Source organism: Schistocerca gregaria, chromosome 2, assembly GCF_023897955.1.
Source record: "Schistocerca gregaria isolate iqSchGreg1 chromosome 2, iqSchGreg1.2, whole genome shotgun sequence".
In the NCBI taxonomy this organism is placed as follows: Eukaryota; Metazoa; Arthropoda; class Insecta; order Orthoptera; family Acrididae; genus Schistocerca; species Schistocerca gregaria.
Window position 1 is genome coordinate 257845676 of NC_064921.1, and position 26111 is coordinate 257871786.

Here is a 26111-nt window from a genome sequence, read left to right on the forward strand (position 1 = left end):
TTAAACATGCATAGTGTCCTACAGATTTCTTATAAGAAATATCAGCCAGTGGTGACTATTAATACATACATCTACAAACATCTGAAGGGAAGTTGCTAAATTTATTTGTGCACAGTGAGTTCAATGTGACAGTCTTATGTAAAATGTGCATGTCATAGTATTGATCCCACATTTTGCTAACTTTCCATTACAATACAAATTTCCATCACTGGCAACTAGCATAACATGTGTCAAGCACTGAGATACCAAAGAAGTACAAAGCTGTAAGGAACAACATAAACAAGAATGGAAAGAGGGACTGATGGAATATTGTTTCTGAAAGAGTCACAATTGCTATAGAATGACTAAAATGCTATTAGCAATCTTGAAATTTTCATACCACTCTTTCAATTATCATGATGCACAACAACTTTTTCATAAGTGATTACATTTTTTGTGCATAAGTACTACAGCCACCATACTCAGTCACATATTACATTATTTCTAAAATTCTTACATCCTTTTTTAAAAAATATATTTGTAAGTGACTTGGGTATATTACTGTGATACAGAATATGTCTCGTCCTTGCATCACCTCCTCATAAAGTATTTTCTTCTTTTCTGCATTTTTCTCTAATTTTCTGTCTCCTTATGTCACATGCATCTGCAAATTTTTGCACATCCATAAGTCTAAGTCCCATATCCTGAAAATTATACTGGAAGCTTTTCTTAAAGAAATGTGAACAAAATTTATACATTCAATATGTTTTATGATAAATCTGTGTCACTGTTTGTAATTATCTTTGCAAACAAAATTAATGATTAATTACATTAAAAAGCCATTTAGGAAGCCACAATGCAATAAACAGATAAAAAATACATTGAAAATTATGCAAATTAACAAAGAAATTTCATTTATTAGAAAAAATGCTATACTATATGTGTGGTGTCCGTTCTTTCGAACATATCTGAAAAAGAGACACTATGCATTTGTGATTCTGTGGCCATATATATATAACAAGAAATACTGGCATCAACCACAAGAGGGCATTTAAATAATTCAATGGTGCCAAGCAAAAAAGTTTTGCCGGACTGGAACTCAAACCCGTAATTCCTGCTTTGCACCAACAATCACCTTAACCACCTCAGTGATCTGAACTCGCTTTCCACCCAACACACATTACCAACTTTTCGCACACTACTTCCGTAGTGCCCCCTGTCCAACATACTCATCGCTCACAGCATTTAGCATGATTCCAGCAAGAGGGTGCAACCACATATTGTAGATACACCCAAGTTGGGACTTTGGGTTGGGTGGGAAGTGTGTTCAAATGGCCAAGGCAGTTAAGGTGATCGCTCATGCAAAGTAGGAAATTGGGATGGTCGAGTACACATTTTCACTTGTAACCACTGAATTATTTCAATGCCACATGGCTTGATGTCAGTTTTCCCTTTCACCAAAGAAAAAAAAAATGCTGTTATAATTGCACACTGCAAATATTACCTAATTATCTTTTAAAATGTATTAAAAGAACAGCAATTTTCACACTTAATCAGAATTTCAGGCAAAAGTGTTAAATTCATGTGGAATGTACTGACATGATAAAAAGAGGAAAATCAATCACAGTCATTACTGTCATTATCAAATTGGAAGAGCATGTCATAAATTGTCACTCACAGAATGCAAATATGTTTAACAATCTTTTCTGATATACATAAAAAGTGATCACATCACCCAGAAAAAAAAGTTAAGTACAATAAAATCTAACCAAATATCGCCTACTATCTTTTCTAACTTAAAGAAAATTATAAGTTCTCTCTTAAAGAAAGTGCCACTCAGTTTTAATAGCATTATCAGTACATCACTCAGGCATTTTTCTTGCATAGTGTGGTATTTTTTAACTGTGATATATGATATGATTTTTATTGGTCCCAGAAATCCTGTTGTGTGTTGTTACACATGGCTATGGGACAAGTCACAATTACAATTTGTACAAACATTATATTTTATTTTAGATTGACATTCATAAATTCTTCTATAGTGCAGAAGCAATTCTTCTGAAGTAACATTTTCATTTTTGCTATGAATCCTTCTCTATGCACCTTTAAGCTTTTGCATAGCTTGACATATAAAACAACTCCCATGTGCCACGCATGCTAAAAAATTTGTTACTGATAGGTTCAATCAACATATCAGTTTTACAGTGATACCTTGTGAACTCAAAGGAAATTCCTGGAGGAAAGATGGGTTTCTTTTTGTGAAACATTGTTGGGAAAATTTGGAGAAAAGGCATTTGCAGTTGACTGTAGAATGATTCTACCACCACCAACATACATTTTGCGTAAGAACTATGCAGTCAAGATAAGAGAAATTAGGTCTTGTATAGAGGCACAAAGGCCACTGTTCTACCCCTAACTTCATTTCTGAATGGAATAAGAAGGGAAATGACTAGTAGTGGTACACAGTACTACTGTACACCTTAGGGATGCTTGCCGAGTGTGTATGTAGGTTTAGATGGTGGGTGTCTTTATTCTTTTTAATATGTACATTTTAACTAATAAAACAATTGCCAATGAATATTAACACAAGACACTGGTAGGATATTGAGTGCCAGAAGTAGATTTTTAGTGGTTGAGGAGAGAGGCACTTGTCTTTCTATCTTAGTTATTCCAGTCTGTATAATAAATATCTCTTTGTGTGAGGTGCCCCAAAATGAAGTCCTAGTAGGTAGAGAGTGTACAAGCGAAAAGTATGTGCATTTTTAGTGTTTTCATGCCAAAGACTTTACTCAGGACATTAAATGCATGGCACAAACTGATCAGTCAATTTACTAACGTTTTTTATGTATGTTCCATTGTAGTGTCATCTATTCACACACAGGAATTTCATGGTTATCTCTAGTCAGAAGCTCTATTTCATATTTGATGTCATCTACCCTAGATGAAATTATATGTTATGGTCAAAAATTTATGTGCACAGTTTTGTCCATTTTAGTAACCTTTTGTTGTATTTAACCAATTTACTGGCTTGGATTTTGTATTGGAGAGTGTGATATTGTTCATTAGCATAGAGATTAGAATACATTATATTGGTGTCATCAGCAAACTTTACTAGTAAACCTTTTCAAATGCTTTGGGGCAGATCATTGATAAATATAATAAAAACACATGAACCAAGTGTGGAACCTTGAGGAATACCTTGTCTTACAACTTGCTCCTTTAATTATATGCTTCCAAATTTCATCAAAGTGATTAAGCTTTTTGTACTCTATCTGTGATGTATGATCTAAGCCAATGATTGCAGTTTCCTCTTATTTCATTATGGATGAACATCCATAGTTAATTCATGGTTAACAAGATCAACAGCCTTTATGATATCAATGAATATTCCTGGTGTTGAGTGGTTTCTGTCATGGAATACACTGTAAACTAGAACTAGAAATGAATATCCTCAGACATCCAGCCCATGTTAGAACATTTTTCCAAAAAGGTTAAAACAAGCAGTTGTTAAATTTCTATAGAATAAAGACAATGGGCAGAAGTCATGAGGGCCTTTCAAGATAGGGATTTACTGCAGCATTACACAAAGCTCTGTATTTCCTTGTCTTTTCAAATGACTACTAAACAGATCTAGCACAAGAAGAGAACTCCTCTTCAATAAAGCACCTTTTCTTCTCTCCCGCACTTTGTTAATACATAATTTCACACCAGCCTCATCCATCCAACCCTTGTCATGTACACGAGCAACAACATTTGACAGTATTTCAGAAGGCTTTGGTGTTGTTTTGCACCTGAAAATGATCATTGGATCAAGTTTAGAATTGTCAGCACAACATGAAAGGGAAACAGTGTAGTGCATTTTTTTATGTGCCCTTGTTTTTATACTTACAGTTTTAGCATTTTCACTGCAACAGTTCTGTTATGCACAACATCAAATCAATCAATGAGAAATCCAGGCAGTGTGGTTTTAGTTGTCTGAGATTGCAGTCATGTGTGTGAGATGCATTTGCTTGTGTGTGTGTGTGTGCGCGTTCATTTATGTATGTCTACTGTTGACAAAGGCCATTGGCCGAAAGCTTTAAGTGTGAAACTCACCATCTCTGCTATAGGGTGAGTAGCAACTTTCCTTCTCATAATATTATTACCAGCACAACAAACTTCAGAGGAGACTTGTCCATATTCACTATTTAGCAAAGTTCAACACTAGTTTTCTTGAATAATACAGTGATGGAAACATAATATTTTCTCTTCATACTCTTAAAGCATTTTCTGAGATATTTTGGTTTTGGTTTATATGATGCTTCATAAACCTGTACCACCAACCAACTTCACCCTTCAAGAATAAGTTCCATTGTATCATTAGCTTACGAGCAGGTAATGGTTCAAATGGTTCTGAGCACTATGGGACTGCTGTGGTCATCAGTCGCCTAGAACTTACAACAACTAACCTAAGGACATCACACACATCCATGCCCGAGGCAGGATTCGAACCTGTGAGCATAGTGGTTGGGCAGTTCCCGACTGTAGCACCTAGAACCGCTTGGCCACTCCAGCCGGCTTACGAGCATGTATTTAAATCATTTTTTAATTTATTCCAATGCCATTTCGACAGTGTCCTTGAATCTATTTCAATAAGTAATCTTCTAGTTTTGGCCACCCTGCATTCAGTCCTCTACTTGCACATTTAGTTTCCCTCATTTTTTTCAGTTCTTCTTTATTAGCCCACCAGTCACAAATGGTTCTTTTTCTGTTGGTGGAGGGCCAAAGTGCCGCTCAGCTGCTGTTTACATGTTGTTCTATATATGCTATTATTTTCAATTCATAGTCCACATCAATGAATACATTTTATTTTTTTCCATTACGAAACTAACTACTAACAAAAATATTGTACTGTTGTTACCAACAACACAAATCACTTTCAGTTCCAGTACAATGGCACCATGGACTGCAATGACACATCATAGGCTAGATAGTATTCTGGCAGGGCAGCAGGGAGACAGAGCTAGAAAGCTCGTGAATCCTCACAAACTCATGTTCATCACATCAGTACACTGCTGCTGCCAGTTAAATCCATTGTTGCCAGATAGAGATAGGTTTCCCAAGGCATCAAATGTATGGCAATTTTTAAGACTGGTGGGAAGTTTAAATCAAACATTGGACATTTTTACATTTATTTTGAGTATAAAACACACTTGAATTGTGGAGGCAATTTTACAAAGAAAAAAATGCTTCTTATAGTCCATGAAATATGGCACCCAACCTAAAAACCCACAACTTGTAATAGCTAAAATTATTAATCTTAAATGATGTAAATACTCATATAATGTTGTTCAGTACATCGTCATCAGTCACCAATAGAAATACCTGCAATTACACCTGTTACACTCTGTCTGTATCATCTCACAATTTCCTTTATGTATGGACCTGCCCTGTATTTAACTGGACTTGACCAATTGCTGGTGCACTCCAGATTAGTTGAGGAGCTTAATCAGTATGGAATTCAAGGAAAATGGTATAACATAGTGAAAATGTACATTATGAACAGAAAACAGTGCATAGAAATCAGACATACTAGTGGGATAAATATAATTAATTACGGATCTGAATTACATACTTTTAGATATGGTGAGCCACAAGGTTCCATGCTCAGGTCTGGATTTGTTTATTCTCTATGTAAATGAGAATAAAATGTAGAGGAGAGAGTCGTTAGGTGGACAGAGTACATTGAAGGCACCTATGAGGGGGAGGCCTTACCTGATGAAGAGGAAACAAGAGGCCAAAGGGAAATGATAGTATATAGTACTAAAGTCAGAATTTAAAAGAGCTTTGGGCAACTTAAAATTAATTGCTAACAGTCCATCAGGATTCCTAAAATCACTGGGGGAGTGGCAAGAAAATGACCATTCACACTAGTGCGTACAATTTTGAGACGCAATATACCATTAGACTTTTGGAAAAAGTCATTCACATAATTCTGACGATGTGAAGAGATGTGCTCTTTAACCCCTGCTGTTCACTCTACACATCAAAAAAGCAATTATGGAAACAAAAGGAAGGTTCAAGAGTGGGATTAAAATTCAAGGTAAAAAGATATCAATGATAAGATTTGCTGATGACATTGCTATCCTCAGTGAAAGTGAGGATGAATTCCAGAGCCTGTTGAATTGTAGAAAGACACAAATAATGAGAAGTAGCAGAAATGACAATGGGGAGAAACTTAACATCAAGATTGATGATCACAAAATAGACAAAATTAAGGAATTCTGCTACCTAAGCAGGAAAATAACCCATGATGAATGGAAGAAGAAGGACATAAAGAGCAGACTAGCACTGGCGAAAAGGGTATTTCTGGCCAAGAGAAGTCTACTAGTATCAAACATAGGCCTTAATTTGTGGGGAAAAATTCTAAGAATGTATGTGAGAAATGGACTGTCAAAAAACTGTAACAGAAAAGAATAAAACCATTTCAGGCATCTGAGATGTGCTGCTACAGGGGAATGCTGAAAATCAGGCAGTCTGATAATGTAAACTAAAAAAGACTTGCACCAGGTGGCCAAATTCCTCAGAAGGGGCTCCCAGCCACAAATGCTATTTGCACATTTCATTTCTAGACAATATTATTGTTAATTTACATGCAGATGAAAAAGTGGCTACCCTGGCCAATGGAATTTTGCTTTTAAGACTTCATCATAAGCAACCAACGTATTTCAGTGAATTTAATGTGGAATGAGTAAGAGATCAGGGAGAGAAGCAAATTATGTCATTTATTGACAAGTTAAAAAACACAAATTGGAACTCTGTTTATGAGTGTCAAACATGAAAAACTGGAGTTGAAAATGATTTTGATCACTTTTTTACAAAAGATAGAGACTTCTTATATTCTTCCTCATCATTTATAAAAGTTAGCTCTTCAGATAAATGTAAAAATACAAAAATTAACTGATGAAAAAGAGAATTGGCAGAAATTAGAGAAAACAAGCTCATACTGTACTAGATACATAAAAGTGAAGATAATTGAGGGGCTGAGCAGAGGGACATGGTTTAGAATACTTACCTTAGCAGTAAAAAGTATTATAAATGTGATAAGTAGCATGTGAAAGATACATAGAAGGCAGCTTGGGAAGTTATTACACAATATAACTCTCCCAGACAGATACGAAAACTCTGCTTGATCCAGGAGAATTGAATGACTACTTTGTCACATCAGTCAGCAAACTTTGAGACAAAATTAAGGCCACAGATACATCTGCAAGGAGTCTGCTTGGTTCCCACCTGGCTGAAGGATCTTTGTTTCATTAGGGTAAAGGCATGCCTTATGAGGTCTGAAAAACCGTTTTTAAATTATCTAATTCTGAAAGTATGGACTGCTATCAGATGTCTAATTATTATGTTAACAAAGCAGTTCACTTGATAAGTAACCTTTTAAGTTTTATTTTTAAGAGAGTATGTTTAAACTACAGAATTTTCCAGTCACTCAAGATCTCAAAAGATATCCCCAGATTCAAAAAGAGTGCTAAATAATGCCCCCAGAACTAACGATCAGTTTCTGTTGTGCAAATACCCTAAAAAATGCATGAATCACTCAAGTAAATACAGTTAAACAATTATTTTGAAAAGTATGATCTCCTTTGTGACACTCAGTATCAATTTCAGCCAGATAAAAATGCCACTGCCACTGGTTTGGAAATTATTGATGAGCTGTTCTGAAAATTATTGATCAGTCATTAACAACTTTTGAAAACAACGTGGTTTTGCTTGTATCATGTGAGCCAAGTAAAGCATTCTACTGCTTTCCTTTTAACATATTGCTAACAAAATTGGATTATCATTGCATACACAAATTTACATTAGCAGCAATTTCTTCCTAGCTGCACAACAGGAGACAGTTTGTCTCAATAAAAATAGACATTCTTCCTTAGTAAACACTGGTACAATTGTTCAAAAGGGGCCATCCTTATCATTATGGTTATCAGTGACCTGCCCCATTGTGTATCACAGCCTGTAATCTGCTATGCTGATGATACAATGTTACTTCCTTGGGATTACAACATCCCAACTCTTGATAAGATTATGTTAAGATTATGTAAGAAACTCTTCATTCAGTATTAAATTGGCTTGTGGCCAATAAACTTGTTTGTAAACCACACGAAACATGAAAGCTAATATTAGGATTGTCTGAGAATGTAGAAAATGAATGTGTCAAACTCTTAGGAGCACCTGCTGATGGCAAACTCATTTAGGAAGTGCATAGTAAGTCTGTAGAGAGATCTCAAGAGTGTCCTACATCACGTGAAAACTGAGAGATATGGTCAGTAATAATTATCCTGCACAACATAATGCAAGATTTCTCAATTACATATCTCAATATCAGTGAAATTGGCTGTATAATATGCAATGCTGGGCCAACAGAGCACTTTCACAGTCTTTTTTACCAGGCTTAGGATACCAACAACTGTAAATTTGTATATCTGTGTGTCTGCACTCTTTGTCTGGGGCATGATTAAAGAATGTATTATTAGGGAAACAATTCACAAACACAACACTAGAAATAACAAAAACAGTGACATTCCAAGGCACAGGCTAGCAATGACAAGGAATGCCCTAAAAATTTTGACAAGTTTCCTCTCACTACCCAATTAGTGTCACTTATAAAGTTCAAAATAACATTATATGACTGGGTAACAAATAAACCATAGTACAATACAAAAGTGTTCTATGCTATGACACTGTTGATTTTGATATTTAAGATTAGATGTGTACTACTTCAGTTGATATGTACAATGTTCAATTTAGTGTTTAGCTTGATTACATTACTGTTATATCTACATATTAATTATGTACTATGAATAATGTGTAAGACTGGTCTCAGGGAACACAACCTCACCCATTTATGAAGAACATGTTGACAGTTGTAAATCTTCATGCCTTTGTCTCACTGATCTAAGTTAAGAACAACATATATACAATATTTTGACACTAAAAAGAATATATGTTATCATGGCACCATAAGAAGAATTAATACTAAGAGCAAAGTCCAATGATTCAACACTGAATGTAATTGAGCTTAATAAGAAGCTCAGATAGGCAGGTACTTGACATGTTAAAATATTACAAGATTCTCATATGAGTACAGTGAAAAATAATGTTTACATATCAGAAGATTCTCATAAAGTACAGTGAAATGTAATGTTAATATATTGCATCAGAATATCATGGGATTAAAACACAAAGTAGACAAGCTTCTTGTTTGTTTAGAAGATTTAGAGACTCATGGTGGAATAGAGGTACTATACCTGTCTGCACATCACATAATCACAGATATGGAAAAGGTAAATGTAGGTGAATAAGCTTTCAGCACATGTAGGTACAGAAACTATGGATAGAGGAGGAGTTGCCATATCTGTTAAAATTTAACATAGTGTGAAAAAGTTAGAAACTATAAAAATGTGTAGAGCACTGTACAGAAGCATGTATCTCTGAGCTTAAACTAAATAGTGGTACTTTTATAATTGTAGCTGTGTATAAGTTCCCATTGCGAAATTTTCAGCTTTTTCTGAAACACTTGGATTCTTTGTTGTGCTGTCTGTCAGACAGAGGGAAACAAATTATTGTTTTTGGGGATTTCAATGTACATTTTCTGAATGTGTCTAATAGAAGGAATGACCTTGAAGTATTATTTGGTTTTTTTCAAGTTGATATCAGTCATTGATTTTCCTACTCTGGTGGCACATGAAAGCAGAGTACTGATAGATACAACAAGATAAATTTAATCAAATAAAAGCTTTTCCTGTTAAGAATGGTCTTTCTGATCATGATGTACTGCCAGTTACATTATATGACATAGCCCCAAGAAAATATTTTATAGCTGCAAGGAGTAATGATCTAAAAACAGTCAAACATTATAAAAACTACTACAATGTATAAAGAAAAATTATTAAAAAGTCGAGAAGTATGTGCATTATGTCTGAGATTAACACCTCTGACAATAAAATTAAAACAATTTGACATCTGTGCCCAAACTCTTTGCCTTTACAAATGTCTGCTTGTGTCTGTGTATGTCCGGATGGATATATGTGTGTGTGTGTGCGTGAGTGTATACCTGTACTTTTTTCCCCCTAAGGCAAGTCTTTCTGCTCCCGGGATTGGAATGACCCCTTACCCTCTCCCTTAAAAACCACATCCTTTCATCTTCCCCTCTCCTTCCCTCTTTCCTGATGAAGCAACCGCTGGTTGCGAAAACTTGAATTCTGTGTGTATGTTTGTGTGTCTATCGACCTGCCAGCACTTTCGTTTGGTAAGTCACATCATCTTTGTTTTTAGATATATTTTTCACATGTGGAATGTTTCCCTCTATTATATTCAAACTCAATGAAAAGTTCATTAATGAAAAGTCATAAATAGAAAATATTTTTGATTTATTTTATAATCATTTTTAAGTGCTGCAGAGAAAATAGGATTCAGCTGTTCATTATACAATGCAAGGCTGTGTATGGAAGAGGCAATACCTATGCAATTTGATAAAACTGAAATTCAGCCCACCTCTCCAATTGAAATTAAGAAAAAAAATTTACTCAATATGCTATTGTTAAACCACTGCATAAAAAGGGGAATGGGTCCATTGCTAACAACTACCACCCAATCTCGCTTCTGACAGCTTTATGAAAGTCATGTGTTCAACAGTACCTCCATATATATGAATACATGATGTACTAACAAAATGTTAAGTTTGGTTTTCAGAAAGGCTTTTCAACAGAAAATGTTATATACGTTATCACTGATCAAGTATTAAATGCTCTGAATAACCGAGCATCGCCCATTGGGATTTCTTGTGATCTGTCAAAGGCTTTTGGCTGTATGCATCACGAATGTCTTCACGATAGGCTTAAGTATTGTGGTACGAGTAGGTCAGCGGACAAATGGTTTAACACATATTTAATTGGAAGAATGCAGAATGTTGAAATTCACAACACAGATAGTCTGTAAAACTCAGCAGAGTCCTCTAATTGAGGGAGTATTTAGAACAGTGTCCCACACAGTTCAGTCTTGGGTCCTTTATTGTTCTTAATATGTGTTAACGACTTTCCACTCTATAATCATGAAGATGCAAAGCTAGTTCTGTTTGCAGATGGTAGAAGTATTGTAACCACACAAAATAAACATGAATTAGCTGTGGATATTGTAGTAATGTCTCTTAGAAAATTATTAAGTGGCTCTCTGCAAATGGACTCTCACTAAATTTTGAGAAAACACAGTATATACAGTTCTGTACAGTAGGTAGTATAACACTGTTGATAAGTATATACTTTTAACAGAAGCCTGTTGCTGAGGCAGAATATTCAGAATTTCTGAGTATGTGCACTGATGAGAAACTGAACTGGAAGAAACACATTGATGTTCTGCTGAAACATTTTGAGTTCAGCTACTTATGCTATTAGGATTATTGCAAATTTTGGTGATAAACATATTGGTAAATTACCCTACTATGCCTATTTTTATTCACTACTTTCATATGGTGTCATATTTGGGGATAATTCACTATTAAGATAAAAAGTATTCATTGCACAAAAGTGTGTAACAAAAAAATGCCTGGAGCCCACCCAATATCACCTTGCAGACATTTATTCAAGTAGAGATATTCACAGTACCTGCACAACACATATATTCACTTAAGAAATTTGTTATTTTTGACCCATCACAGTTATAAAAATGACAGCAAAGTGCTTATCTACATCACTAGAAGAAAGGACGATCTTCACTACACTCTGTTAAATCTGACTTTGGTACAGAAAGGGGTGAATTATCCTGCCACAGAAGTCTTTAGTCATTTACCAATTAGCATCAAAAGTCTGACGGATAGCCAACAGAAATTTAAAAACAAATTAAAAGAATTTCTGAATGACAACTCCCTTTACACAACAGATGAATTTTTTGATATGACGTATTTGTGTGTGTGTGTGTGTGTGTGTGTGTGTGTGTGTGTGTGTGTTGTCTAAAGGAAACTTGTGTTAAACTGATACATTCAACACCAGTATGAAATTTTGTATTCATGACCAATGGAACAAGTATTAATATAATGTAACTGACAGACACAAGAAAATCTCACAAAATGAACTGTCTGAAGTTCTTTAATGAATTATCATATTCTGATCTAAACACACCTTTACACAGTTTCAACTGGTTAGATGGCAATCCATTTTACAGGATGCAATAATTCTTTGATACATGTAATGCTGAAATTGATATTTAAGTCTCTGGTTCTAAACTATATAACTGGTTAATATAAGACACTTAATTTGCACATGCAATGTGAACATTACTTTTAATTCTTGATTGTAACTGCAACATTCTATAACTGAGAAAGTCTATTCTATGGGCAAAACACCTATAGTATCTGAATCTGGCCTGGAAGTACCAGTGTAAGATCCTAAAATTCACCTCTACAAGCAAGTACATTAAAATCTGATTGTTTGACTGCCAAAGCATTTGCAACAGAGTACCAGTGCTCTAAAAAGTAGTGGAGCTCACAAAAATTAGGTGCAGAAAGCTTGTTAAAACCCAAAATTGACAATAATGAGATTTTTAGGGAACATCTAGAAGAATATCGAAAGGATAGGCTAATGGGAAATGGAGGTGGTGTATTTGTCACAGAAGACAAGAAACTCGAATCCACCAACAACGAAATTGAATCTGTATGTGATATTGTTAAGGCAAGACTCAGTGTCTGCATCTGCATATGCATCTTCATCTACATATATACTCTGCAAATCACAGTGAGGTGCATGGCAGAAGATTCGTCTCATTGTACCAGTTATTAAGGGTGTGCCTAAATAATTCTTTAGTGGTGGGAAAGAAAGACTTCCTGGGAAACATTATTAAATGACTTCTCCAAAACCTACCTAGAACACACAGTTTGGTATCCTACTCATGGTGGACATATATTGGATTTAATGGTAACAAAGATGTCTTCGAGGATGCCCACACCAAAACCAGTACCAGTGACCATGAGGCACTTGTAGGAAAAATAATTACCAAAGGACAAAGGGCAATAAAACAAGTAGAAAGATTTCTATATTCAGCAAACAAGATAAAGAGGCAGTAGTGTCATATCTTAATAAAGAGCTTGAAATTTTTAATCCTGGACAGGAGCACCCTGAAGAAGTATTGTTCAAGTTTAAAAGATTACTTGAAAATGCACTGTACTTGTCTGCTTAGTAGAACTGTTCCTGATGGGAGGGGTTCTTCATGGTATACAGTTGGTGTAAAGATATTTATAAAGAAAGAAAAACTGCTGCATAGTAGGTGCACAAGAAAACATTAAGCTGTAAAACTTCCTGGCAGATTAAAACTGTGTGCCCGACCAAGACTCGAACTCGGGACCTTTGCCTTTCGCGGGCAAGTCCTCTACCATCTGAGCTACCAAAGCATGACTCACGCCTGGTACTCACAGCTCTACTTCTGCCAGTATCTTGTCTCCTAACTTCCAAACTTTACAGAATCTGCCAGGAAGTTTCATATCAGCGCACACTCCGCTGCAGAGTGAAAATCTCATTCTGGAAACATCCACCAGGTTGTGGCTAAGCCATGTCTCCGCAGTATCCTTTCTTTCAGGAGTGCTAGTTCTGCAAGGTTCGCAGGAGAGCTTCTGTAAAGTTTGGAGGGTAGGAGACGAGATACTGGCAGAAGTAAAGCTGTGAGTAACGGGTGTGAGTCGTGCGCTTCGGTAGCTCAGATGGTAAAGCACTTGCCCGCGAAAGGCAAAGGTCCCGAGTTCGAGTCTCGGTCGGGCACACAGTTTTAATCTGCCAGGAAGTTTCACATCTGCACACACTCCACTGCAGTGTGAAAATCTCATTCATAAAGCTATAGATGGAGAGATTCTGAATGAAACGTGTTAGACTGTCAAAGTTAGTGTCCAGATACCCAACGACGAGACAGGTATTGAAACTGAGGGAATTAAAGTGAAAGTACAAATGATGAGTGTTTTCAAATATTCCATTACAAAGGAGAATCCATCAGTATCATTGCACATTAATTCTAACACTATTGCAAAGATGAGTGAAACAGGTGTTCGTGTTAGTGGGGTTTAGAAACAGCTGTTATTGCTGAAACTGAACAAAGCTCCGGCAGCTAGTGGAATCCATATCAGATTCTATAACATATTTGCAGCTGGGTTAGGCCACCTCTTTTCACCATAATATACTGCAGAGCCCTTAAACAATAAACTGGCTCAATGGTTGGAAGAAACTACAGGTCACACCTGTCTACAAGCTGGGCAGCACAAATGATTTACAAAATTACTGTCCAATATCCTTAACATCCAATTGTTGTAGAAACTTAGAACATATTCTGAGCTCTAATGTAACGAGGTATCAGAAACAGAATGATCACCTCCATGTTAACCAGCATGGATTCCAAAAACATCGAACACATTTTAGTTACATATCATCCTGAAATACATGGATCTAGTCGGTCAGGTAGATGGAGTATTTCTTGATTTCTGAAAAGCCTTTGATTTAATACCACACATGCACTTATTATCAAAACTGTGATTGTATGGGGTATTAAGGAAAATTTGTGACTGGATTGAGGATTTCTAAGTAGGAGGATGCAGCATGTTATATTGGATAGAGAGTCATTGCAGACAATATTAATGGTAACATCAGACTTTCTGCAGATTATGCAGTTATCTATAATGAAGTAGTGTCTGAAAAAAGCTGCACAAATATTCAGTCAGCTTTCGACAGATTAGATTAGATGTACTTTTTGTTCCAGTTGATCCATAGTCAGGAGGTCCTCCAGGATGTAGAACATGCCAATAAATATTTACTGCGAAAAATGAATATAAGAATGCTAATGTAGGATCCACAGATACCGAGTGGAATGATCACCATGGATGCAGACTGAATCAAAGACTTTTAAACACATTTTCGTTTAAGAGGCAATAAACACTAAATAGAAGACTCATTTTTTTTAAAAAAAAACTTATTTATAATAATTACATTTCTGCACTGAATTTGTACAGAATTTTTGAGAGAGAGAGAGAGAGAGAGAGAGAGAGAGAGAGAGAGAGAGAGAGAGAGAGAGAGAGAGATGGAGCTAGCTGTAATCCCAAGAATTTAATACTGTCCATTTCTTCTATCTGCCTGTCGTCATATTTTAGGCATATACTGGTGAGAAACCTCATAAAAATTATGAACTGCATTTAGTGTAGAATTTAAAAGTGGCACAAAGACTGGCAACTTGCTTTAAATGTTCAGAAATGTAAAATTGTGCACTTTACAACACAAAATAAACAGCATTCTGCAAGTACAATTTGTAGGGATATGAATGATCAAATAAGATCAGCTGTAGGTAAAGTTGGCGGCAGACTTTGATTACTACGAAAATCAATTTACAAAAGATATTGCTTACAAAATACTTGTGCAACCCATCCTAAAATACTGCTCAAGTGTGTGGGAGTCATACCAAACGGGACGAATATGGACCACTGAAAATATGTAAAGAAAGATGGCACAAACAGTCACAGGTTTGCTTGACCCATTGGGAGAGTATTAGGGAAATACTGAAAGACCTAAACTGACAAATACTTGGAGATAGACACAAACTACCATTACTTAAACAGTTTCAAGAATCAACTTGAAGTGATCAAGTTAGAAATATACTATCTGCAGCTGTGCATTTCACAGTGGTTTGTAGAGTATGGATGTAGATGGATGAACAACCCCTACACATCACTCCTGTAGGGATCACAAAGACTAGACTAATTACAGCTTGTGTGTTAACACAAGCCTGGCATTTTACAATGGTTTGTAGTATGTAGTAAACAATTCAAAATTATTATTTCAAGTTTTTTCATTACTCTGTCCTCTGATGAATAAATAACTGTAAACAGATAACAGAGAAAAGTTATGATGAATTATGCATATTGTTTAGTTTGCCATATTAATTCCACTTTCTAGTAGAATGCTCATGTTTCTGACATGAAATCAACACTTTTAATCTATATTATATCACATGTAGGAACAAGTGAGGCAATACTGACTCTACGACTTCTCATAGAAGACAGGTTAAGGAAAGGCAAATATACATTTCTAGCATTTGCAGACTTAGAGAAGGCATTTGACAGTGTCGACTGGAATACTCTCTCTCAAATTCTGAAGGTGGCAGCGGTCCAATACAGGAAGCGGAGGGCTATTTACAATTTGTACAGATACCAGATGGCAGTTGTAAGAGTCGAGGGGTATGAAAGAGAAGCAGTGGTTGGGAACGGAGTGAGACAAGGTTGTAGCCTATCCCCAATGTTATTCAAAAACTGGCTGTGAGCACTATGGGACTTAACTTCTGAGGTCATCAGTCCCCTAGAACTTAGAACTACTTAAACCTAAGGACATCATACACATCCATGCCCGAGACAGGACTCGAACCTGCGACCATTGAGGTCACGCGGTTCCAGACTGTAGCGCCTATAACCGCTCGGCCACATTGGCCAGCCCTGATGTTATTCAAACAGTATATTGAGCAAGCAATAAAGAAAACAAAAGAAAAAATTCGTAGTAGGTATTAAAAACCATGGAGAAGAAATAAAAACTTTGAGGTTTGCCGATGACATTGTGAGTCTGTCAGAGGCAGCAAAGGACTTGGAAGAGCAGTTGAATGGAATGGACAGTGTCATGAAAGTAGGGTATAAGATGAACATCAACAAACACAAAATGAGGATAATGGAATGTAGTTGAATAAAATCAGGTGATATTGAGAGAATTAGATTAGGAAATGACACACTTAAAGTAGTAGATGAGTTTTGCTATTTGGGGAGCAAAATAACTAATGATGGTCAAAGTAGAAAGGATATAAAATGTAGACTGGCAATAACAAGGAAAGATTGGCAATAGCAAGGAAAGCGTTGCTGAAGAAGAGAAATTTGTTAACATCGCATATAGATTTAAGTGTCAGGAAGTTGTTTCTGAAAATATTTGTATTTGTGGCACAACTTAACTAGAAGAAGGGCTCAGTTGGTAGGACATGTTCTGAGGCATCAAGGGATCGCCAATTTTGTACTGGAGGGCAGTGTGGAGGGTAAAAATTGTAGAGGGGGACCAAGAGATGAATACACTAAGCAGATTTAGAGGGATATAGGTTTCAGTAGGTACTGGGAGATGAAGAAGCTTGCACAGGATAGGGTGGCATGGAGAGCTGCATCAAACCAGTCTCTGGACTGAAGACGGCGATGATGACAATAACAACAACAACATCACTCCTTATCATGTTAAGTGAAAGGGACATATAATAGAAAGACAGACTGGCTCATGGTATCTTCTTTTTGTGTATGTGCTCCTATGTGATTATTGGATTCATGTCAGTGGCATTTTTGGTACACCATCATGTACACTTTAATACCTCGTAGCACATCTACTTACACAGCATACTGTGCCCTATTGATATGCCCACAGAGGGTTCAACTTAAAATTATTTATTTGAGATATTGTGCAGAATTAACAATAGGGTCACTCCACACCAAATCATCCAGTCAAAAGAAGATATAAGATCCAATGTTTTTGGATTTGTTCCAAAATTTACATGTGAAAAGTATGCATAAATATAAGGAAACATTCAAAGTTTCATCCAATTCTAACAAGTAGTTGCTGAAGTATCAGCGTTTAAAGTTTTACACTAATTGTATTTCCAAGGGTGATTAAGATGTAACTAAAGCGTCATGCTTTTACAGAATTTGAAGCAAAATCGTTAGTTTTGAAGCTAGAGCCTTGCAATTTTCACAGTTATGTTCTAAATTAAACACTGAAACTAATAGATCTACAAAACTCCGATTTATAATGTTAAATCATATTGAAAAACTGTACTGAAACTCAAAATATTGTTAATTTCAAAATTATGATCTAGGCATAGAAAATTATGAATAGCTATAATCTGTCTCCAAATAGTCCAATAGAACCATATCTTTTTGAAAACAGCATAAAATTGCCTTTCAAATAGAGCAAAAAAATTGGTGGGGGTTCTGAGCTGTAACAATTTTATCTTATACTGAACTCATAAAAAGTTTTAACTTTCAAAATGTATAGAACAGCTATTTTAAGATTCGAAATGGTTATAGTAGAGTTTATATAGAAGGAAAAGGTTTTAAAACTGTAATTTGGAAGATCAGCTACTTAAAACAGTAATTTATATATACATTTTCTGTTATGTATTTTTTTAAAATTAGGACAAAGATTATACTGTAGTTCTAATTTTATTTATCTTTTTTTGATTTATTTAGCTGAAGTTAAAGTCAAGAAACACACAACATTTTAAGAGTCATGAGAAGTGTGTTGAAGTTCAGGTAAGGCAGTACTACTATGCAAGTATGCACACAAAAAATTCACCAGTCAGCAGTCTGCCAACTGTCTTCTGTCAAGACATGAAATTCAAGTCAGTACATGAAATCCCCCCCACAGCCTGCCTCTACTGCAAGTATGTGGCTCTGTTCAAGTTAACTGCCTAGTGTTTTGTGCTTAGTGACATTTTAAATAATTGTTATATAAACACATCTATAATTTTATTTTTAATGCTATTTGTGTGTGTGTGTGTGTGTGTGTGTGTGTGTGTGTGTGTGTTTTTCTTAGCATGGAGATAAGAGCAAGTTCATGTAATAATTTTAAGTGTTAAGTAGGTTCATTACTAATTTTTTCATATGAAAATACTTCACTGACAAAAATCAAAGACGTTTATTTAATTTCAGAAAAGTTGTCAAAAGAAGTAGTAGAAATCTTAATTTGGCTTGCTAATAAGCAGTACAGTGAAACAGATGTTTGTTCCCATCATTTGTGTTATTTTTTACAGTATTTTGAAAATAAACAGAAAACCTGTTGTAATCCATTTACGAAACATTCTGTACCTTTAAAAAAGAAGAAATTGCTCTGGAAAAAGCAATATGTGTTAAGGAAAATAAGAAGATTATTTCACTGCCAGGAAACCTGTTGTGCAGTACATGTAGAAAACTGTTGAATGAGGCACCACCAACATTAGACCAAGAAGATATTGCTCTGCTTGAAAGTAATGAAGCAAATGGGAGTGAATTAACCAATGCAAAAGAGTAGTAGAAAGAGAAAAGTTGAATGAAACTGTTTTAGGGGTGGATGTGACATGACTTAAGCTTCAGTCATTATCTACCCAATCGAAGAAAAAATACGCTAAAAAGAAGTTTAAAAAGGCAAAAAACCAGATTTAAAAAAGTTGCCATTTGTTTTGAAAGTACAAGAATCCAGTTATTAAGTGAATCTGACAATACAACTCAAAGTAATGAATTGAATACAAAATCTGTGGATCTTGATCATATAGTGGATGCTATAAAGGAAAAACTCGAGACAAACTTAACCTAAAGGGGAAAAAATACAGATATTAACAGTCACTCCAAAGTCTTGGTCATGGAGAAAAGCAGCAGAAAAATGTAATGTATCAGAATATTTAGTGTGAAAAGCCAGAACGCTTGCAAACAAGAAAGGTATTTTGGCTTTGACAGAACCCTTCCCCCAAGAAACAATAGACACTGTCCAACTGTTTTATGAAGATGATGAATTTTCTTACATGTTGCCAGGTGCTAAAGACAAATATACTTACAAGCAGAAAAGAATTCTTTTATGCCACTTACAGGTACTAGACTGAAATTGTGTGTGCTTGCTGGGATCTCTCAGAGAGAGAGAGAGAGAGAGAGAGAGAGAGAGAGAGAGAATAAACAAGTGAAACACAGCAGCTACATCTAAGAGAAATACTAGAAGACTACGAATAAGATGAAGACTTCAAATTTTCACAGTGGGTTTCAAGTAATGGCACAATGACATTACAAACAATGCTGTCACCTTGTAAGGAGTTTACTGATTTTACTATAAAAAGATCTAGTCTCTGATACCTCATTGTTACATCACAACAGCTCAAAACTCTTACATGAAACAGAGAAAAAATTGGCATTTAATGATGTTTTAGTTCTTATGAATTTTGCAGAAAACAAGAACTTCATTCTGCAAAATGAAGTGCAGTCCTGCCACTGGGGCCACTTGAACTGCTCAGTTCATCCAGTAGTGATTTTTTCTAAAAATGAAGATTCCACCATAAAAGAAACATCATTGTGTTTCATTTCAGATAATCTAAAGCATGAAGTACCATTTGTTTATTCAGTACAAGAAAAAACCACAGATTTCATAAAACAAAACTTTCCTGACATTGACCAAACTGAGTATTTTATAGATAGTTGCACTGCTCAGTACAAAAACTTCAAAAGCATGATAAATGGATGTTTGCATTATAAAGATCTTAAATTAAATGCAGGCTGTCCATTTCACGCTAAGAGTCATGGTAAAACATGTGATGGGATAGGGGGCACAGTCAAGAGAACTGTTACAAAAGAAAAAATAAATCTTGCAGAGCAGTAGGCAAAGTGAGCAGATAATAAATGCTGAACAAATGAACAATTTTTGCAAAAGTTTATTCTCAAAAATATACATTTTTCTTTTTAATGGAAGAAGAAATTGAAACTAAAAGAAGAATGCTTGAGACTAGATTTCAAATGGGTCAAACAATAACAAGTACAAGAAGTTTCCATTATTTTAAGCCAACTTCTTGCAAAGAAATTACGAGCAAGCGAGTGAGTTCAGACTCGGAAAGTTTGTTGAAAGAAACTATTTTTATGACTATGTCAACCATTAAAACTACCTACAGTCATTTGTTGCATGCATTTATGAGCAAAACTGGTGGATAGGAATGGTTCTGGGTTTCAATGAAGAAGAAGGAGACTGAACCAACAGAACCTTTATTTTGGCCTAAAAAAGAAGACATGTCCTGTTCTACCAGCCCATCTACTGTGTGTAATGGCTCCTCCAGAGGTAGCATCTCAGTTTGGCAAATCACATAAGATTGATGCTAATCATCAAAACATGGAACAATTTCAATGCTTTATTGTAAAAAAAAAAAAAACCTTAATGGGCATTTAAAGGCAATTATTGTACATACTGCTTCATATAAACTTAGTATAGCACTTCAACTGAATAATTATTAAAATTTAAAGTCATCAAAAACTCTTTGTACAAAGTATTTGTTTGAAAACGAATAATTGCCAGCTCATGTATTCAAAAGTAAGTAAACCTATTTTGTAAAATTCTCAATGTATGTATCTCTTATTTTAAAATAATTGATACATGAAACTTGAGTTCATCTGGTATTTTCAAAGTTGTATTGATTTCAAATATTTAATTATTGTATCAAACATGTATTTTACAAAGTAAATTACAAAATTTGACTTCAGTTTGTTATAAAATTGTTACAACTCAGAACCCCACCAATTTTTTGCACCATTTGAAAGGTAATTTTATGTTGTTTTCAACAAATATATGGTTTTATTGGGTTATTTGGAGAGAGATTTTAGCTATTCATAATTTTCTACACCTATGTCATGTCACAATTTTGAAATGAACAATATTTTGAGTTTCAGTACAATTTTACAATGGAATGAACATTATAAATAGAAATTTTTAGTTCTATCAGTTTCAGCATTTAATTTAGAACATAATTGTATAAATTTCAGGGCTCTGGCTTCAAAAGTAATGATTTGTTTCAGTTTCTGTAAAAGCATGCATGCTTAATTGCCCTCGGAAATACAATTAACCTAAAACTTTAAACAGTGATCACTCAGAAACTACTTGTTAGAACTGGATGAAACTTGGAATATTTTCTTGTCTTTATGCATACAATTCAACAAAAATTTTCGTAAACATCTGTGACAGGTTGGTGTTGAGACCTGGATGACTTAGTATGGAATGACTCCATAGTTATACTGAGATATGCTATTGATATGCTAGAAAACTTCTGGGCTAAAGTTACATATTAGCCTTATCCCCCCCACCCCCGTCCTCCCCCTCCCGAAATCTTGGTTGTGGTGACTGACTGATCAGTTGCACAGCCTGAGGTCTAATTTATGTTGGTAGGTTACAACGTGCTTGTTAAACCAGAAAATCTGTTTGTGGTAATAAAGTGACCAGTAGTGAAGCCTAATGTTTACATCTATGCTATACTGAAAAATGGAAGGGGGTGTCCAATACATAACTTTTATCAAATTCTGAATGGAGCCATGCTGTTAACATTAAGATATATATTTACATGAATACTTCTCCCATTAACTGCTGTCTGGTCCTTTCAGAAATTGTGTAGGCACTACTTCAAGGGAATTAATATTATGTAGTCCATAGCATGTGTGTTTATAGTGTTTATAGTTGCCTAGTGTATGCTAAACAAAACCTGGATAAATTTTTGGGATATCAATACACCACCTTAACACAACAAATGGGTGTTCAATTGACATGCCATATGCCAGACTAGCAGAGGTCCACAACAATAATAGATATCTTGGTCTCATATTTCAACAAATTATCTTAAAATGTTCACTCAGTGAATCTGAATAAATCCAAAAACTTAATAAGATCATGGTAAAGGGTAAAGCATTTTATACAATGACAGATTTTACAGAACATATAATAGATGACTTGTAATTTTTATTCTTGAGCACTTATAGAAAATTATAATAAAGACATTAATGTGGTATGTTGATTCATTGGCACACTGTATTAGATTTGTAAACAAAGATAATAAGAATTCTAAAGTAATAACCTACGTCAATGCCTTCTTGTAACATAATTATAACTTAATCAGGCATATGAATACTATAACTGTATACCTAAAGATTCCTATAATGCTTATATGACATCAAGCACGTAAACGCGTTTAAAGGTGAATAAATATTCTATACCACTCTAGTCACAATCTTGTGTATACTTTTCTACAAATATGAGAATGCTGCAACATATTTTGTGTAGTTAAAGGAACAGTACCTGAATTATCGCATTATTTAGACAGAAAATGCAAATATAATTGCTTCACAAAAGAAGAAACATATTCGAAAAGTGGCCTTTGCGATCTAATTCCTTAGCTTTTGTACTGTTGCGACTGATTCTGTACGAACCTTTCTGCACAAAATGTATATCTCTATCTAGTCAAAATGTATATCTCTATCTAGTCACAACCGTTGAGCGTGTACATTACTCTCTTACTTAAGTTTTTTCCCGTTTATACGGCAGAGGCTTTCCAGTGTACTCTTGTTACTGGGGACGTATCCCGAACAGGGATATACACTGTTTTTTTAGTAGTCAGAACGCTCATGAACTGGATCTGATGGCAAAATTTCAACAAATTACGTAAACAAGCTTTGAAAATTATTATAGAGCAGCTACGCTCCTGGCAAACAACTTGCGCTTCGCAGGTCCGGACACGCCCTCTGTGAAAACGGCGGACGAAAACAATGCAACTATGTTTGCAAGTAGCATAGTCGCAACGCCACTTCTTTGGCATACTTCCCCGAGTGACTCAATCGACTATTTTTAGAAGAAAACGCCGACGCCCGGTCTCAAATATTTCCAGGACCGTGTTGACAGAACGCTCTGCGCGTCTTTAGCAACCGAATAACACAAACGGTAGGTCTACTCTTTAACATAACAGGATGCGATTTTGCCCCTAGCCTGTGTCGACAACTTCAAGAATCGCAAATAACACATTCGAATGTTGCGAAACCGTCGGCTGAGTTCAAAGTCATGCACGTGTCCCCGTAGCCGTGATTGCTAGTCGGTGCCACACATTGCACGACAATGGTCTGAGTCAAATCACCTGCTTTTGCACATTTTACCACACTAGCGACTTTATAATTTGGTGCCTCCTTTCCTCTTTCCTCTACACTTTCACCCGTGACAGTTTTCACTAATAGTTGTAATATGCACTGTATACCCGTTTGAAATGTGAGACATGAAACTGTTATAATTAGACAATGTTGCGCGACATTTCGTAGTGTGAACGAATTGATAGTCATGGCCTCCAGTTATTCTCCTTGCCCCGTGAGAATCTCTTCGTCGGACTACTTATTATTTTTGTTTTTCTTAATGTTAAACATCACTTTTCAAGATGTGACCAACGCAGAAAGAGTTACACCTGACTGAAGATTTTCACATGGCATCATGTTTGTGGGAAGTTAGTTATTTCCGAATATAAATATCACAACAAGAAGAAATTGCTTATAGAAGAGCTGTCACGTGTTAAGCACCAGTGAGTGATGTTGGAAAAAACATACTGCTTCTATTTTCAAAGTAGTCAGTAAATTATGGCCGAGACGAGGCCCTTCCGCAAACAGTTCACGTTTCTACCAGCGTCTCCTCTAGTTCTTTCAATACGCATTACTGTCACTGCACAAGCCGCGATCGCAACAAAGTCAGCTATATTTAGGAGATATCGAAGAATAACATACTCAAGTGTGTACACGAGGCAAAATGTCTAGACTGTCTATGTACACAGTCTGGCTATGTGTCTGTAACAAGTCCCTCTACAACGCCAATAGTCAATCGCTCGATTTTGTATTCAAGTGTATAAGATGCGTGTACTTACCATAACAGGTAGCACACCGGCGAACCTTCCGGCTTAGCACCCCAAGCGGCGGTTTTCGTCGTTTGTGTCTGTGTACAGAGTGTTATGGGCTGAGAGGTAGAAAAAACTGTAAAATGAGGGTGTTACTCTCGGCGACACATTAATTGCAAATCTTATGGAGCAGGATAAATGCAGGCGCCGTGATTCACACATATCCTTACTCTCATTGACATTCTCACCATAGGAACGCAAATAAGACACTACAATGCAGAAGATCTTACCGGGGGCACAGAGACATTCACAAGACGGGCACCAGACACACTACATACAGGTGGGCTGAGGAAAGGTGAAGGGCAATAACTCATTCTTTCGGTACGGTACACCGCAAGAAATTCCATTTGAAAATGGATCACAGCGTTCGGCTTTGAACTAATATCTACCCATGGTCTGACACCCTTTCTGTCTTTCCTAGTGGAATTGTAACTGATTTTTTCCCCTAAAGTGAGGGGAAACAAATTCAATGATTGGTGATTTTCTAGTGGCATTGGAACACATTATATTATAAACATACTCACTCGTATGCCCCAAAAATTCATTTTAAAAAGTGAGCAATAATAACGACTATTACAACGGTAATCTCAACGGAAAATGAGAAGCAGTTCTAACAAAACAGCTGATTTCTAAGGAGCATGGTTAATATCTAACAACTGTGTTCGAGGAGCATGAGTCTTAGTAAACACGGGTGTCTTTGAATAGATTCAAAAAATAAAATTATCTCGATAAATGTTCACGTAGTAGCTAATTACAGTGAGTCTCAGGCTACGTAATTAATTTGGCAAAGGAAGGAAATTCACTAACCATCTGCAGTTTTGTGAAATTCGTAGGAGACCGGTTTCAAAACTTTATAGGTCCATTATTAATGCTCCGCAAATTAAAGAAAATAAGACTTAATTTTTTTAAATATACAACAAGTGTATAAAGTACTCACAATAAAATTGTTCCAAAAGTTCACTTAGTTATACAGTGATCTACATACCAAAATAGCATATTGTTCTTGACTATAGTGCATTTTCAAACAACAAAAGTGACGAAGCAGGTTAAAGTATTAAAGTGTACTGGTACGCTAATATTTCCACCAGACTAGAACAGAGAGCAGGTTATGGTACTAATGTGTATTACGCGAATTATTTTCACTTTACTAGAAATATTCGCATGACACACGTTAATACTTTAACCTGATTCACCACATTTCTTATTTGCAAATGCACTGTAATCAAGAACAATCTGGTATGTAGACTAGTGTGGTTATTTTCTGTATTAAAGTGAGAAGAATTTTACTATACAAATTTGCATATTATTGTATGCGTACGCTTATTTTATGTATAGGTTGGTCCATTGACAGTGACCGGGCCAAATATCTCACGAAATAAGCATCAAACGAAAAAACTGCAGCCTGCCGGTGTGGCCGGGCGGTTCTAGGCGCTTCAGTCTGGACCGCTACGGTCGCAGGTTTGAATCCTACCTCGGGCATGGATGTGTGTGATGTCCTTATGTTAGTTAGGTTTAAGTAGTCCTAAGTTCTAGGGGTCTGATGACCTCAAAAGTTAAGTCCCATAGTGCTCCGAGCCATTTCTGAAAACACTACAAAGAACGAAACTCGTCTAGCTTGAAGGGGGAAACCAGATGGAGCT

At 35.8% G+C, this 26111-nt stretch overlaps 1 long non-coding RNA gene across 3 annotated transcripts in view; it reads right to left on the reverse strand.

Annotated features, from left to right (window-relative positions):
* LOC126336820 (uncharacterized) overlaps window positions 1–23328 on the reverse strand; it is a 37046-nt gene extending 13718 nt beyond the window's left edge. The window contains exons 1-3 of one of the 3 annotated variants that reach the window (XR_007565001.1): window positions 22691–23328; window positions 3646–3770; window positions 83–643 (exon numbers count right to left, since the gene is read on the reverse strand). This is a non-coding gene — a long non-coding RNA (uncharacterized LOC126336820). Of the gene's footprint in view, window positions 1–82; window positions 644–3645; window positions 3771–22690 lie in introns of those variants that run through there. The other 2 variants (XR_007565002.1, XR_007565003.1) reach the window with 2 other exon arrangements.
* Window positions 23329–26111: the final 2783 nt, after the last annotated feature.